At 35.3% G+C, this 12134-nt stretch overlaps 1 long non-coding RNA gene across 2 annotated transcripts in view; it reads right to left on the reverse strand.

The window, feature by feature from the left end:
- Nucleotides 1-3804: 3804 nt before the first annotated feature.
- LOC121500984 overlaps nucleotides 3805-12134 on the reverse strand; it is a 32307-nt gene continuing 23977 nt past the window's right edge. For both annotated transcript variants that reach the window (XR_005990464.1, XR_005990463.1), the window contains 2 exons: nucleotides 5065-5160; nucleotides 3805-4085 (listed from right to left, as the gene is read on the reverse strand). This is a non-coding gene — a long non-coding RNA (uncharacterized LOC121500984). The remainder of the gene's footprint in view (nucleotides 4086-5064; nucleotides 5161-12134) is intronic.

Genomic DNA, 12134 nt, shown 5'->3' on the forward strand with positions numbered 1-12134 from the left:
GGGTATAAGTCACATTTTCCTATTTCTTTGAATATCCCACAATATTTTTTGAAAACTGATATTTTATATCATATATTGTAACACCTCTGGGTTTTTTCCCCCATAAGGTAACTATTGGTTATAGAAATTTACCTAGACTTAATTTGCAGAATCTGTCTCCATGAAATGTGCAGCCCCTGATATCTCTGCTGTTTTTTATTTTTAAATTATTTTATTTTTCTGCCTGGCTTCCTATAAGTGCCCTGAGTCTGCATGGCTTACTAGCAAGTCAATGATTCATAAGAGGTTGTGTTCAAGAACTTTGAGCCTATAAGGCTAACACCCTCTACTGATAGATCTGTGTGTGTGTTGAGGTAAGCATTTAAAGTTCAGGCAGCTTTCAAGTCTCCCTGAGCTTTTGCTTTACTCTGGACCTTCCTGGGTGTCCTGTAACCATGAGCATAGCTTCCCATTAAGCCAGAGAGGTAAGGAGAGCTTATCTAACCTGACCGTCTATGATTCTCTCATTTCCATCATCTCCTTGTTAAGGTTTTGGCTAGTCTTTCACTTGCCATAACTGGGGCTCAAACTCAGTTTAACAAAGCTATGAGAATTCCCCATTCACTTCCTATCACATATGCTACTTTTACTGTTAATGCTGCCAACAATGGGTTTTGACTCTCCAGCCCAAATCGAGTCAGCTTGTTTTAACAGTGAAGCTTCTGGCTTTCTGGTTTTCATAGGGTATCATGCCCTGGTAAGGCTACTTTACTGACCAAGTTTTTGGAGGGGGTATGCAGGAGGAACAGTTACAAGCAAGAAGGCTGAGGATTGTCTGCAGACTTCCACTTTTCTCATCCAAATTTCTAGCAGTTTTTCATGAATAAACACTCTCAATTTCTTTTTTTTTCTCTGGTTGATTTGCAGAGCACTGAAACAGTTGTTTTTGATCAGTTTTTTTGTTTTTTCCCATTTTATACTTGTTTTTTTTCAGAAAAAGATTTTTTGAACTCCCCATTTTGCTATAATGGAGTCCTGCGTCTGAATAAAATATTTAAGTCAATTGTTTCAACATGTATCAACAGTGTTGTTGTTTTTTTTCCCCCTATTCACCCTGTTTACTTTTCCTCAACAGATTTTTAACACATTTTTGCCAAAAAAAATAATTTTATGCTTATTTTGCTTTTTCATGGCTTTACTCTGGGAATGATGGGAATAGTCTCTTAAAGATGATTATGAAAGTATCATGACTTATGTTTCTGTTGTCTGTTTCTGACACTTTTCCTTATATCTTTATATTCACATAAAATATACAATGGTGCTGGGATGTCTGGAACTCAGAGGTATTAACCATTTGTTGTTTACTTCTTTCGTCTAAGAAAATCATGAACGTAAATGATTATTGTATGCCAAATTTCAGCTGCACACTTTGACATGTGATTTCTTCAGTATTATAAAATAGTCTATTAATTAAAGCCCTGTGTATACTGAAATAAATTTCACATAATTTGAAAACAACCTCCACCAAAAATAGAGACATGAAAATTTCTACAACATTATTAACCACTAGAGAAATATAAATACCATAGTGAGATACTACTGAATATCTGCTGGAGTACAAATCTGTGAAGCAACTGGAATTCTCACACATATCTAGTAGGAATTTAAAATGATATGACATGACCACTTTGGAAAATGGTTTGGCAGTATCTTATGGTTAAACATATTATTATCATGTCACCCACTGTTAGGTATATGCCCATAAGAAGTAAAAGCTATGTCCATACAAAAACTACTACAGCAATGTTTATAACATGTTTATTCATAATAATTTCAAACTGATAACAATTCAAAAATTTGTGACTTTTCGTTAAGTAGTATTCCATTGTGTGTATGTGTATATATATATATACATATATATATATATATATATCACAATTTGTTTATTCTCTTATTGACAAACCATTGTACAATTATATGAAGGAGTCTGAAAAACACAATGCAGAGCAAAAAAAAGCCAGATATAAAAGACTATATACTATGGGATTCTAATTATATGAAATTCTAGAATAATAATTTTTAAAAACCCTATAGTGACAGAATGGATAGCAAGTGTACCTGGGCATGAGGAGAGGAGGATTATTTGCAAAGGAGCATAAAGGAAATTTGAGGGATGAAGAAAATGGAAATGTTGTATATCTTGATTATGGTAGTGGTTATCAGGTCTATATATTTATCAATAATCATCGAACTATCCCCTTTAATATGGTTACATTTTAGTATATGTAAACTATATCTCAATAATTAGGTGCATAAAGTACTCAGTGTAGATGCTTGCACCTGGTAAACACTTCACAAATGTACTGATGTTTGTGGTAAAATAACATTAGGATGTCAGAGACTCATTCTTCTTCTTGCTTGAAGAACTGGAATTACAAATTCTCCAGTGTTTTCCCTGTCTGTTGAATATGAAGAACCAGGCTATAGGGGTACTGGTTCCACAAGGAAATGGCAGGCAGGTAGAAACTTAACAAGGATTACATTATGGTGTATTTTTGTTGTTGCTGCTGCTTTTGCATTTAAAAAAAAAATTTGTATTTAAATTTAATTTAGTTAACATACAGCGTATTATTAGTTTCAGGGGTAGAATTTAGTGATTCAATGGTTGCATATAATCCAGTGCCTTCCTTAATGTCCATCACCCAATTACCCAATCCCCACCCACCCACCTCCCCTGCAGCAAGCCTCAGTTTGCTCCCTATAGTTAAGTCTCTTACAGTTTGCCTCCCTCCCTGTTTTTATCTTATTTTATTTTTCTTCCCTTCTCGTATGTTCATCCGTTATTTTCTTAAATTCCACATGTGAGTGAAATCATAGGGTATTTGTCTTTCCCTGACTGACTTATTTCACTTAGCATAATACCCTCTAGTTCCAACCACATCATTGCAAATTGCAAGACTTCATTCTTTTTGATAGCTGAGTAATCTTCTTTAACCATTCATCTGTTGATGGATGGACATCTGGGCTTTTTCCATAGTTTGGCTATTGTGGACATTGCTGCTATAAACATTGGGGTGCAGGTGTCCTTTCAAATCACTATGTTTGTATCCCTTGAATAAATACATAATAGTACAATTACTGGGCCACAGAGTAGTTCTACTTTAAGCTTTTTGAGGAATCTTCATACTATTTTCCAGAGTAGCTGCACCAGTTTTCATTCCCACCAACAGGTTAAGAGGATTCCCCTTTCTCTGCATCCTCACCAATATCTATCGTTTCCTGAGTTGTTAATTTTAGCCATTTTGGCTGGTGTGAGTTGGTAGCTCATTGTGGTTTTGATTTGTATTTCCCTGATACCAAAAAATGTTGAATATTTTTTCATGTATTTTGTTTGTTTAATTTTGCCTTTGTGTTTTTGCTAAATTGGTGATGTTTCTTAGATCTTCAGAAAGAAGATATTATGGTCAGTGGAAAGTATGATAGCTTGGGCTCTAGTCTGTCTCTAGAATCCTGCCCAAATTCATGAACTCTGAGTTTCATTTTTGAAAAAAGTGGATTGAGTTTTATGATCCCTAAGATCTCTTCCAATTTAAAACTTCCAAGTTTCTATGAACACACATATTTGTTGCAAATAATATCTGCAAAAGTAATTCAACTTTCACATTTCTGAATCTCTCTTTTAGCGCATTGTATTTCTGGACTCTCTCTGCTATACTCCTTTTTTCTACAATTAAAATTTTAATTATGTCCCACTTCCTCAGAGTGTTGCTAGGCAATAAGAAAGAATTTATTGATCTATTACTACCTAAAAAACCACCTCAAAACTTAGTGGCTTAAAACAACAACATTTATTTTGCTCATGAATCTGCAGCTTTAGGGCTCAGCAGGGACAGCTCATCTCTGTCTCACTTGGCAGCAGCTGGGGCAGCTTAAAGGCTGGAATTCTCTGAAGGATCTTCATTCACATGCCTGGTGCCTAGACTAGGAAGTCTCAGACAGCTGAAGGCTGAAACAGCTAGAGCCCAAGCATCTTTATGTCCATGTTTTTCTCCACATGGCCTTTCCAGCATGGTAGCTTCAGAGTAGCTGAATTTCTTACATGTTGGCTCAGGATTCCAAATATGCATACAGAGAGAGAAAGAGAGAGAGAGAGAGAGAGAGAATGAGTTTTAGGCAAAAGCTGTGTTGCCTTCCCTACCCTTGTTTGAAAAGCCACACAGTGTCAGTTCTGCCTAATTGTGCTCATTTAAGTGAGTCACTAAGGCTGCCCTATATTCAAGGAAAGGAGAATTAAATCCCACTGTTTGATGGTAAGAGTATTAAAGAATTTAAGGACAAGTTTTAAAATTATGGCCAACTAGTTTGAATTAAGACGTTTATGAGTGATAAATAGCTGAGGGGATTTCCCTTTCATCTTCCATTGGCACATCAAGATCACTACTGTCCTCAGAGGGATGGTGCTTTAGGCATTATGATGGCCCACGGTGGAAGGGAGAACACTTGGAACCCCTAAGTCACAACAAAAAACTATTCCTAGTGCACCCTTCAGAAGTCAACTGGGAGGAATGGTTTGGTAATCTCAGTTCTGCTTGCAGCTGGAAAGGCAAGGCAAGCTGTCAACTATGTTTTACCTCAGTGGAGGGTCAAAGAAACACATATTTCATGCAAACTCTATCAACAAAAAAATATACTGAGTAGCAGATGAAGAGTTTTAAGTGTAGCACCTCATAGAGGGTAAAAACTGCTCATTCTGTGACTAAAACCAAATAAATAGAGGAGATGTCTGGGTAAATACAGCATATTTATGGCATAGGTCCAATAGTGACGGTAGATCTTAAAGAAAGAATAGGATTTTTAACTCCTCACCCCATGCCCAGTGAATTTGCAGAACTTCTCAGACTTCTGTGCCAGAGTACTGGAGGGGAGAAAGTCTTCATCCCCCAGCATCTGACACAGTTGCTGTTTTGTTTATCGCCAAGGAGAATATTTTTAATTTTAATTTCTAACTAGAAATATTCATGTGATATTTGTATTCTATGACATAATTTATCAGTTTATTTAAAAATAAAATAAATATGATTTTACCCAAAATTTAATAGGTGAAATTGATGCCTGAGAAGTTGATCCATGGTCTAGTCTGAGAGTATTTCTTAATCCACATTCAGGTACTGTAAGCTCCATCTGGAAATATAATTTTAAAGTTTGAGAGAATACGTTTTTATACATTCCAGCCTCACATTGACCATTTAAATTGTAAATCCTTAAGCTTTGTTTACATTCACCAAATAGAAATCAAATACTACATTAAATTATAAGGTTATTAGAATTGTAGACTTCAAAGATCTAAATAATTCCTTACATCGTCTCATGTAACCTTTTGTCAGTCAGATAAAAATCTGAGTCTGAACATATATAGCAGGTTGCTTAAATTATGCAGCTATCAAATCAAGATAAATAATAAATTATAAATAATAATAATTTAAATAATAAATTATTCTTGGCCATATGTAATTTCCTATGTAAATCCTTGTTTTTGTTTTTATTTGCTGCTTCTATTTTAAATACCACTGTTTAAGGTTACCGTTATTTTTACCCATTTTAAATATTTTAAGAATATATTTTATATATTATATAAATATGTGTGGGGGGGTGTTCTAGTTCCAACAATGGTGGAGCAGATTATACTGACTTATCTCCTTGCCAAAAGCAATGATAAACTGTAAACAATTTATAAAAACCAGTTGTTTGCAGGCTGTAGAGAACAATTGAAGCAGAGAAATGGACCTGATATTACCTTGAAAGTAAGAGAAACTCATTAGGTGAGATTTACACTTAACTTTCATTTAAGAGCTTCATTTTCTGGAAAGATGGGAGGGTAGAAAGCAAGAAATGAAACTTTTGAAAGACTTAGGAGTAGGTGGGCAGGGAACTGAGTATACTTTTAATATGAGATGAAGAGATATAATCCCTGGACTATGGCAGATTAAATATGATCCCTCCTCATCAAGAGGCAGAGTCTCCCTTCCGTTTGGGTGAGCTCTGTGCTGTTTTGACCAATAGCATACAAAGGAGTGATGATAATCCAATTTCCAAGTTAAAACTCTCCTTCTCCTCTCTTTCACTTTTCTTCTTTTGGACACTTGCTTCGAGAACCCAGTCACTCAACCATGGGGACAAATTCACATGAAAAGGAACCAAGGCCCCAGGCTGATAGCCTCAGCTGATAACTCCAATTTGCTAAGCCTGTAGCTGATGCATCTTCAAGTGAATAATATAGCCCCAGTCAAGCTGCCCCAACTGATGCCACATGGAGCAGAAATTAGGTATTCAAACTGAGTTTGGCTCAAATTGAAGATTTTTAAACAGAACTTAAAATCTGTTGTTCAAGCCACTAACTTATAGGGTTATTTTTCTTATACTGCAATAGATAACAGAACAATGGAGAGAACTTGAGCAGATATTTCACACACAGAAAAGATATAAAAATGGCCAATAAGCATAAGAAAGGACTAACAGAATTAGTCATCAGGAAAATAAACAGAAGGGACATCTGAGTGGCTCAGCGGTTGAGCATCTGCCTTTGGCTCAGGGCATGATCCTAGAGTCCTGGGATCCAGTCCTGCATCAGGCTTCCTGCATGGAGCTGCTTCTCCCTATGTCTCTGTCTCTCTCTGTATGTCTCATGAATAAATAAATAAAATCTTTTTGTAAAAAAAAGGAAAAGGAAATAAACAGAAAACCACAAAATATATTACTACATACCCATTCATATGTCTAAAATTTAAAATACTGATTCATACCAGCTGCTGAGGATGTGGAGGAACTGGGACTCTCATACTTTGATGAAAGCAAATGGTACAACCAATTTCAAAAATACTTAGGCAATCTTTTTTTATATAGACTTAAACATGTCCTATGACCCAGCAAATTCACTCCTAAATATTTACCCAAGAAAAATGAAAAGATATGTTTACCAAAAATTTGCACAAAAATATTCTTAGCAGCTTTTATCATGATAGCCCAAATGGATATAACCCAACTATCTATGAACTGGAGAATGGACCAACAAAATGTGGTATTATAGAATGGCAAATAAAATTGAATATAATACAAAAGAATAAACTGTTGATAAAAATAATAACATCAATGAACCTTAAAAATATGACATTGGGAGAAAAAGGTCAGACACATAGGGATGCTTACTCTTTTTAAAATGCACATACAAGATGTTCAAGGCTAGACAAAACAAATTCAATAAATACTTGAGCCATAACTCTGTCCCAAGCAGGCTGGTGTCTAGAGCTTGTGACCTAAACCATGATGCTGTATCTATGAATTCATAAAGTTTTTGAAGGAGATATAGAAAATGGTTTAATTGGTTACATTAATGATGAGATCCTGAAGAAGAGATAATAATTAAGAGACAACTGAGGAAGGATAAAACAGGACTCTTAGTTTTGCTCTTTATAAATTTCTATTGTATATAGAGAGAATAAGTATAAAGAAAATCATGTTAAAGCACATCATAACAAAATTGCTAAAACACAAAACTAAAAAAATTAAAGCACAAGAGATAAAATGGTATGTTATGTACAGAGTAATAAAGTCAGGCATGAGAGCAGACTTCTTATGGTAAAGTGTGCAAACCAAAAGAAAATGGAGCAACATTTTAAACTACTGAAAGAAGGAACCTATTATCAAAGAATTGTATTCCCAAGAAAATTCTCTTTCAGAAGTGAAGGCAAAAGAGAGAGTAAATTAAAAATAGAGAATAAAAGCACAGGGATCCATTAACAGACCTATACCACAAGAAATATTAAGGAGAACTTTTTACACTCTCATTAAAAATCAGAGCTTGTCAGATTGGATTTTTAAAAAGCAACACATAGGGTAGCCTGGGTGGCTCAGCAGTTGTGTGTCTGCCTTCGGCTCAGGGTGTGATCCCAGGGTCCCTGGATCGAGTCCCACATCAGGCTCCCCACAGGGAGTCTGCTTCTCCCTCTGCCAATGTCTCTGCCTCTCTCTGTGTGTGTCTCTCATGAATAAATAAATAAAATCTTTTAAAAAAAGCAACACATACCTACATTCTGCCTATAAGAAACTCTCTTTGTATAAAGATGTAGAAAAAATAGAGCTAAGAAGATGGAAAAAGAATATCATGCAAAAATTATCAAAGAAATCTGTAGTGGCTATAATTAATATCAGACTTTGTACACTTTAGAACAAGGACTATTATCTAGGATAAAGAAAGATATTACATAATAATAAAGGGGTCAATTTGTCACAAGGGCATAACAATCCTAAATGTACATACACATATACCTAACAACTTTAAGATAAATGAAACAAAAACAATTAGACAACTAGAAAACAGAAGGACAGATCATTCACAGCAATATTAGAAGTTTTAAAATCTTTTTTCTTAGTAATTGATGTACAAATAGACAGAAAATAAGCATGTGAACAAAACTATTAACCAGCTTTGACGTAACTGACAGTTACAGAAGACGTCATCCAGCAACAGCAGGATAGAAATTCTTTTCAAATGCACACACAGTATTCGCAAAGAAAGACTGTGTTCTGGGTCTCAGTATATTTAAGGTGATTTAAATCATACAAAGTATATTTTCTAATCATAACAGAATTAAAGTAGAAATCAATACCAGAGCAACTTCTGGAAAATTCCCAAACATTTAGAAAACAACATATGAATTTAAACTTAATCACTAAGAAAATTAGAAAATATTTTTAATCAAAACAAAAACATATAAACATAGGCAAAAAATAATAATAACCTATAAAAATGTCTGCAATGTAGCCAAAGCAGTACTTAGAGTAAATTTATAACTTTAAATCCATATATTTGAAAAAGAAAGGTCTCAAATCACTGAATTTTGTACTTAAATTACAAAAGAAAGGGTAAATAAATATGAAAATTATCAGTAAATCTGATAACAAATTATATGACCCTTTGTCTATTTTGGACTAATAGTTTATCTTATATTGTTGTTTTCTGCTGCTTTTCTTTTATCATAGCTATAGATTTTTGTTATAAATCATAGCCTTGTTGAAGAAAGCATACTACCATACACAAGAATATATTCAGAAAATTTTTTGAATTTTTATGGTAGAAATTGTGTCAATGAATGACCATATATTAAGCCCCTACCATCTGCCAGCCCTTGCACATATGTTGTTTCATTTAATACCAAGGCTTCAGTGGATCCTTAGGGAATTTTGATGATTTAATTTATGATCATCAGAAGCTGCCATTTAAACATCCACATCCTGCAGAATTGGTGGATTTAGTTTATTTTTTCTGTAATGTGTGAATATTAGTTTCCATCACACAAGCACCATGGTGAAAAAAGCCTCTAATAACACTTGGGTTGTATGAGATCAACTTGCTTTCATGAATTATGACATCAAGCAGAATTGGTTTAGAAAACAGCAAACACATTTAGAGAAGTGGTAAGATACAGAGCGCGGATGGAATTTATTTCAACCTATTACTTCCCACAAAACTCAAAGTCAGCCATTACATGATATCACAATAAGTGAAAAGAGGGGGGACAAAAGTTGTGAAAAGCAAAAGCAAGAGACTATTGCTCCCCTATTGTCAGCAGTCAGCATTTCTTCTTATCAGTCCCAAGATAATGCATCTCCTCACCTGATGCTTATTTATGTTCATCTGTGGTGAACTTTCTTACTGTTGGACTCCAATTTCCCTTTCTTTGGTTCTGTTTGGGGCACTGTCGCCTGGTTGCAACAGTAACCTCTTAGGGAACAGATACAGTGTTCATGTAACATTAATAAATGTCACAGATTAACATAGAGGAATTATTTGTTTACTGATAAACTGTCAGAAGATGTCATATAGCCTGAGCTCTTCCCTAAATTAAAGCTAGGTTTAAGAATTATTTTTTCAAAGGTCTATTTTGAATTATGGGGCTTAATTCCATCTTGAAGGCTATTTGTGGGTCACGCTTCACTTCTTGTGGTTTATGACTTCAACCCAGGCCCTCGATGGAATTATAACCCAACAGTCACAGAGGCTGCTATATATCGTCTGTTTATTTTACAACCAAGCACCTAGTACACTTTGGTTTTATGTTCAACAAGAACATAAGGGGAAAGGACATGATGGGAGAAGAGGAGCAGGAGAAAAAAATAATTGAACCCAAGCAACAGCTATGTCTACCTGACTTTAAAAATTTGAGATAAAACTGAAAATCAGGGGGCAGTTCAAGATGGCAGCATAAGGAAGATACTGAACTCACATCCTCACACCAAATCTACAGCTACCTCTGAACCAATTCCCTCTGAAAATAACCTGAAAACTAACTAAACAGCTCATCCATAACAAAGGGTAAAAGGGATCCTGGTAAAAGAGGCAGAGATGTTTTCTCACCAAAAATACCACCCCTGGCAGGGCAACCCACAGTCAGGAGGAAACTCACAAATATGGAGCTCTTCTCTGAGGAGAAGGAGGTTTGTGCTCCATGTCAGGCATGTCAAACCTCGAGACCTGCACCAAAGAGATAAGCTCCTGAAACATCCAGGTTTGAAAACCAACAAGGCTGATGACCAGGAGATTCAAAGTGCTATAGTGAATGAGACTTTTCTTACTCTATGCTCACACACAGACTTGCTCACCCCAGGCTCAGTACAAAAGGAGCAGTCTGAAAAGTGCCTAGACCATGTGTGAAAGAGATTCATTTGCTAATCTTAAACTATCTGCCAGAGACACAGGAGCCTGTTGGGACTCTCCAGAGATGGAGGCATTGGTGGGAACCAATTTTGGCTCCCTAGCCAGTGCTAGAAAGTGCACACAGTCACAGAGCTCTAAACACACACTCACTGCCCCCACTAAACCCAGTGAGTGCCCCCCCACCCCATGCTCTGTCACTCCCCCACTGAAACCAGTGGGTGCATCCTGGCCCTGTGCTCTCCTACTGCCTCCCTAAAACTGGCTGGCACAGGCAGCCAAACAGGAGTCAGAGCTGAATAATACAATAACTGGACTGAACTGAAAAATACACTAGTGTTTCACAGTGGATTAGATGAGGTAGAAGAAAGGATTAGTGATCAGGAAGATGAAGAAATGGAGCTCACCCAAACAGAGTAGCAAAAAGAAAGTATTTTTAAAATTAAAAAAGATATTTCATGCAAATGGAAACCAAAAGAAAACTGGGGTAGCTATACTTCTACTAGATAAAATAGATTTTATTATTTTTTTATAAAATAGATTTTAAATAAAGACTATAATAAAAGACAAAAAGTTCACTAAAAAAAAAAAGTTCACTATATACTGATAACAGGATCAATTTAAGAAGATACAGTAGACCATGTTTATCCATGGTTTTTATTTCTGTGGTTTCAGTTACCCATGGTCAATCACAGTCTAGAAGCAGATGATCTACCTTCTGTCATCAATAGTAACCTAATGCTACATCACAATGCCCATATCAGTCACCTCACTTAATTTATCATACAGGTATTTTATCATCACATCATAAGGCTGAGGTACAGTGCAATAAGGTATTTTGAGAGAGAAACCACATTCACATAATTTTTATTACAGTATATTGTTATAATTGTTTTGTTTAGTATTAGCTGTTGTTGTTAATCTCTTACTGTGCCTAATTTATGAATCAAACTGTATTATTGTTAAGTATGTATAGGAAAAAAAAAGTATATGTAGGGCTTGGTTCTATCCACAGTTTCAGGCACTCATTGGGGGTCTTGGAATATATTTTCCACAGATAAGAGGGGACTACTCTATAATATTTGCAAATATTTATATGCCCAATGTAGGAACACTCAAATATATAAGGCAAATATTAAACCTAGAGGGATAAATTGAAAGCAGTACAATAATAGGGGGGATTTTAATACACATATCAATGGATAGATCATCCACACACACACACACACAAAAAAAAAAAAAAAAAACAAAAACAAAAAGGAAACATTGGCCTTATGTGGCACATTAAAACAGGTTGACTTAATAGATACAGAGCAAACATTTTATCCAAATGCAGTGGAAAAGGCATTCTTGTTAAGTGTGTATGAAACATTCTCCAGGATATATAACATAACTACAAGCAAGTTTCAATAAATTCAAGAAGACTGAAATAAGATCAAGCATCTAT

Source organism: Vulpes lagopus, chromosome 10 (assembly GCF_018345385.1).
Source record: "Vulpes lagopus strain Blue_001 chromosome 10, ASM1834538v1, whole genome shotgun sequence".
Taxonomy (NCBI): Eukaryota; Metazoa; Chordata; class Mammalia; order Carnivora; family Canidae; genus Vulpes; species Vulpes lagopus.